Source organism: Trachurus japonicus, chromosome 14 (genome assembly GCF_045865225.1).
Source record: "Trachurus japonicus isolate A0001 chromosome 14, Traja_1.0".
NCBI classification, from domain to species: domain Eukaryota; kingdom Metazoa; phylum Chordata; class Actinopteri; order Carangiformes; family Carangidae; genus Trachurus; species Trachurus japonicus.
Window position 1 is genome coordinate 31,023,669 of NC_140920.1, and position 6,207 is coordinate 31,029,875.

The following is a 6,207-nucleotide window of genomic DNA, read 5'->3' on the forward strand; positions in this document are numbered from 1 at the left end:
AAGGCAGTCTCTGGTGAGGGGAGGGGAGGGGGCGGGGGAGCCGGTCAGCTCGATGGGAGGACTGGGTGGCAGACTGGTCCATGGGAAGGAAGGGGAGGCCGGTCTAACAGCAGGGGAAGGGGAGGGAGGGGGGCGGTGCAGGCGGCGGCTGGTGCAGAGAGATGGAGCTCCGGTGGATCTGCGGAAACACAGAGAAAGTGCGAGACACCAAGGCCAAAACTACAAAGTACAGCAGAAAATGACAGTTCAAAAATATACTGAGGAGAGGAGAGGAGAGGAGAGGAGAGGAGAGGAGAGGAGAGGAGAGGAGAGGAAAGGAGAGGGCTCCATGTAACCAGATGTGTCCCCCAGCAGTCTAAGCCTATAGCAGCGTAGCTATAAAATGGTTCAGAGCTACCTGAGCCAGCCCTAACTAAAAGCCCTGTCATAAAGGAAGGTCTTCAGTCTAGACTTAAATGTAGTTAGAGTGTCTGCCTCTTTGACCCATGGAGAGAGCTGGTTCCACAGTAAAGGAGCCCGGTAACTGAAGGCTCTACCTCCCAGTCTGTTTTTAGAGATACTGGGAGTCACTAACAGACCTGCGTTCTGGGAGCGGAGTGCTCTGGTAGGACAGTAAGGAATGATTAGTTCTTTCAGATAGGATGGAGCTTTATCATTAACTCATTGAGTGCCGCGCTCCTTTCCAAAGTTTTAGTCAAGTGTACCGGCAAATTAGACCATATTTGACTTTTTATTTTAGAGCCATAGTGTATTCTATATTATTGCCACCAACACATACTGTAGCTCATTTGAAAGGTTTAACTTTATCCTTCAAATGGCCACAAACCGTTTGTTTCTACGTGCCTCCGTTCCTGAGAAAAGTCAAGCTAAACATGGCTGGGTTTCACCAAAATCCCTCCTTTTTTTCTAGAAAAGGAGATAGAGCGTCTTTTATGAAAGGTGCGCTGTTTGTGTCTGTCGCTCTTCAGACACTCGCATTTCTGGATCAAAGGGCTCGTATAAGATAAATATACACAACAATTGTTGTTCTATTCACAAAACCACCATCGGGGGCGGGGGGGGGCGCCACTAAACAGCAATAACACAGACGCACCGTGCCGTGTCACAGCCTCTCGCCGCGGAACGTGAGGCTCTGCCGGCCACAGCGGCTCGCGAACACCGGTCCCGCCGGTGGTCGCGGTCCTTCTGTGGTACGGGTCGGTGGTGCCGGTCTGCTTTGACCCAGAGACCATCAGATTTTACCGCGGGAGGACTTTGGGGAGGACACGGTGTTGCTCCAGATGAAGACCGGGCGGGACTGTCGGCTGAGAGCTTCCTGGTTCAGCTCCCAGCTGCTGCAGCCTCGCGGGTGAGAGCAGAGCAGCAGCGGAGCAGCTGCGCTGCATCTGCATGCAGAACTCCGTTTGCAGAAGCTGAGTTATGATAAAAACTTCCAGATCATGAGCTGTCATGTGACTTTGATCGTCATCTATTTCAGTTCTCCTCGTCGTAGAGTCCCCAAATTTACATATAATGTGTATTAAAGTGTCTATTTTCATAATTTAAAAAAAAAGCAAAAAACGAAAAATTTCGTTTTTGGCACTCAACGCATGGGAACGAAAAACGAGAAATTACGTGGTTGGCACTCAATGAGTTAAGAGCCTTATAAGTCAGCAGAAGGATTTTGAAGTCTATTCTAAATCCTACAGGAAGCCAGTGGAGAGAAGCTAAGGTGGGAGAGATGTGCTCTCTCTTCCTAACTCCTGTCAAAACCCTTGCTGCGGCATTCTGGACCAGCTGGAGACTCTTTAGAGAGTTTTTCGGACATCCTGACAGGAGAGAGTTGCAGTAGTCTAGCCTAGAAGTGATAAATGCATGTACTAGTTTCTCAGCATCACTCTGGGAGAGGATATTCCTAATCTTAGTGATACTGCGCAGATGGAAGAAGGCGGTCCTAGTCACGTGCTTTATGTGGGAGCTAAAGGAAAGGTCCTGGTCAAAAATGACTCCAAGGTTCCTCGCGGTTGTACTCGGGGTCAGGGTGATGCCATCTAGAGTAGCGATCTGATTAGAGAACGTGTCCCTGAGATGTTTAGGTCCAAAGCAGCTGTAACTTGTACAATGGAGGCTCAAACTGACCAGTGTCATGCCATGACATCCGGCACCGAGAGTCCGCGCTATACTAACACACCCCGCCCTTAATCTCTTGTTTATGACAGATACGAAAATAATAATAATGATAAAAGCCTATTTTCGCCATATCAACATTATGTTTACATTTGGGGCCCTAGTTTCCTAGACCGAGCGAAGTCTAAGTGCAGCGCAGCTTCGCCACGCCAACGGGGTGTGGCCCAGGTCCATTTCGCAAGATTGGTGGGCCGCGCAGTCAGACTTAGACCAGCGCAGCCCCTCCCCTCGTCCCTCCCACCGGCGCAAACGGTGAAGAGGGAGGAGAGAGGGCGGGAGGGAGACAGGAGGAGGAGAGAAAGGCGTGGAGTGGGTTTGACACAGCCGAGTCAGATCTTCACCAATCAAAGGAGCTCCTCTCCTCACCTTTAACTGCGCGGTGGGTGATGCGCGCTGCAAGTTTGTCATTTTATACTTGGACATGGGTGGAGGAAACAGCAACGCCAGAGGCCGAACCTCTCCCAGGAGGAAACAGCTGTTTTGGTCCGGAGGTCCGAGCTCAGAGTGACCAATAATGAGTTTACTAATATACTTAACCAGGATTGATCTGATACACTGAGAATGGCTGCCCAATGTAAGAAACAACAACTAATAAACTAGTAAAGAAACTCACATTTATTCAAACCCTGTGTATAAGATGAGAGGTGTAGGCTACACTAATCACAACATGAACAAACACCATGAAATCAGCGTAAAGGACGCTCTGTCTCTCCCTCTCTCTGTCCGTCTCTTTTTTTCTCTTTTTTTTCTGTGATAGAGATGCTGAGTATACTGTAGTAGGCTATATACTGACTATCTGATACCGAGGCTGTTGTGGTGGACTAAGAGAGATAATGATTTGTGTTTTGTTTTTCATTACGGCTGCGTGATGCGGTCGCACGCGCTTATGAATTAATAAGTAAATAAATAAATAAATAAAGGGGATCATCACAAGGGCAGAGTGGTATGGCAGCGACATGCAGTCATCCACCCTCACAGTCCTGCTTTTGGGACATCCACAGCTGCTTTTCAGTGCCAGTTCGTCCCTGCTGTGTTAATTCAGGTGGAGTTTCCTTTACGCACCGACAGCCTTTGATCTCTGCTTTGATCTGACGTCAGATGTGACGGGACAATCTATATAGATATAAATTCACGTGTTGATTCCGTTAGTTGCATTAAGTAGTGGTTATTGTGGATATTTATTGCATTGAAATGTGTCTGGAACTGTGGAGATCTGCCTGTGAGGTCTTGGTGACGTGTGTGCACTGCAGGTCAGTCAGCCAAACTTCCACTGCACCTGCTGCGCTTCGCTCTGCGCTGAGATTAGACCTGGTTGGAGGTGGCGAGCTTTCAGCGCAACCTCGGCGGGACATTTTCGCACAAAACTTCCACTGCACCAAGCTGAATCTGTGACGCCTCCCCCTGCTGCGCGGCCACGCCTATCTCAGCGCAGCGCGATCTGCCAATCTTCCAATCTGACTTTGCGCTAGGCTGCGCTGGTCGAAACTTGCATTAGACCGGCTGCGCTACCTTGTGCCACCTGCGCTGTGCCAGCAAACTAGGGCCCATGGTGACCACGTGATTTTGTATTAGTGTCCGCATGTTTAGTGATTATTGATATTCACAGTAGCGTCTGAGCGGTCAGCACATGATGATCCATGGGTCAGCGAAAATATAATACATCCATGGTCAGCGTCAAGAAGCTTGACGTGCTAGCAACAGTAGCTAGGGGCGGCGGGGATTTATGAAAAATGTCCGGTTTTCCTGTCCACACATGACTGCTGAAACCGGAGTTTTCGAAAAAGTTCACCCTGGACTCCGGTTACAAAAAACTCCGATTTCAGGAGCCCACAACTGCGGTTACGTGTGGACGAAAGGCGGTTTCAAAAATATCCGCGTTCGTGTGGACGGCCCCTTGGATAAACTGACCACGGATGAATTGATTGCCTCATTGTAAAACATTTATTTATTAATTGCTGTTCCGAATGTTTACTTTCATGTTTTGGAATGCTGGCCCTTAATTTTCTTTGAAAAAGGGGGCCATTCCAAACCTGAAAAAAGGTTTGCCATTTTGAAAGGTTATTTAAGGCTAGTCCACATGAACACAGGTATTTTTGAAACTGACCTTTTATGGCCCCCGGTTAAAAAAAAATCCCGTCCACACCACCGGTATGTTAACTCATTGAGTGCTGCGCTCCTTTCCAAAGTTTTAGTCAAGTGTACCGGCAATTTAGACCATGTGGTGTCGGTGTCTGAGTACAATTGCGGTCATTGTCTGTTCTTCCTTCTGATGTAAAGAGAACCAGTCATGCTCAACCCAATTTAAGCCCTTCCCAATGAACCGAGGATACTCTCACACCTGTAAGTAATTTCACTGGCATGGTATAAAAGAGTGACCGGTTGAGCAACCTCCAGACAACATGGAGGCCCAAAAAAGTATGGGGTTGAATTTTATGGCTGCTGAAACCCATGCATTGCTCGATGGGGTGTGGTTACATTACAATAGTTTGTTTGGCACATTCAGCACCCCTGGCCAGACCAGTGTGTCTGTGAAAAGTAAAGGAGAGATTTGGGCTGCTATCACAGCACATATAAATGCCACTGGCAGTGGCCAACTAAGGTCGGTGGAGCAGGTGAACCTTTGATGGAAGAATTTAAAACAAAAAGCCACCAAGGACTAGGCAGAGGCAAAAAAAACCCCAAACTGGGAACAAGCCCTTCAAAGGTAACACTTAATTGTCTGTCTTCTAAATTATCATGTAAATCACATATCACATATCTACAATATCTACAGGTATTAAATGGTCACCAATTTAGGCTATTTAAAACAGCTGCACAGCCTTATGGAGTTGACTGAAATTCAGGACTTGTTAGTGCACACAACCAATTGAGTGAACTCAATCAGGCTGTACAGCTAGTGTCCTAATTAAAGCAGAAGTAAGTGATATATTTGTGTTAATATAAGTCTTAAATAGTTATATCTTCCGACAGCAATCACTTACATAGAGTGTTTGGACTGAAACACGGGTCTCTCAGTCCCTCTGCTCTGCTCTGAGCCGAAGAGAAAACATTTATCGTATCCTACAGTTTTTATCCAATGAGGAGAGAGAACGGCATGCAGGGCTGTGTGTGCAGCCAAGGAACGCCGTGAATGTGGCGACGTAGGGACGAGGACTGTTATGGTGCGTTCAAGAAAACTCGTATTTTTCCGACCGTGAAGTGGTACCAGTTCGATCTGGTACGAGTTCACCGGTCGGAAGTTACGAGTGGCCGTTATAGGGCACTTTCACCGGTAAAACAGGTCGGAAAAACACGAGTGGGTTGCCTGAAACGCTACAAAGTCGTAAGTTGTGACTTGAAGCTGTAATTTACGATTTCAAAAGCCTGCCTGGAACGCAACATTAGCGAAAACGACCGGACCACTTACTTCTGCTTTAAGTTTCTGAGTTTTCATACTTTTCCTTTTTACAGTGCACTTATATCCTATATTATGTTACATTAATGGCAAATATACAAATTTCATGTCACTTTTGTTAAGCACTATGAGCTACATGTCTTATATGAAATGAGCAATACAAATGTTTTTTTTTTTTTTTTTTTTTTTTAAAGCTGGTGAATTCTCAGAGGCTGTCCTAGACATTCTTGGAGGGGAGAGTTCCCATGCCCTCCATGGGAGTTTGCCAGCCAGTGTTGGGGAGCCTGACGAGCCACTCAACCTCTCAGCTGAGTATTTGTTTCTCACACCTGTGGAGGCTGGTGAACCATCAACAAGTGCCAGCATTGCTCCACCCGATCCACCACATGAGGCACGTGGGCCAGAGCCAGAGCCAGCGCCAGAGAGACGGAGACGGAAGAGACATGCTGGTGATGAGGATGCCTATGAGAGGCTCCTCAAAATGGAGACCCAAAGGACAGTCAAACAAATTGAACTGGCCAAAGAACAAATTAAGCTGAGAAACGGAAGAGAAAATTAAGCTATTAGAGAAACAGCTTACTTCTGATTCGGTGTGTCCCTCTCTCTACCTTTTACTTTCTCCCTCTCAGGCGGTGCTCCCGGGATTG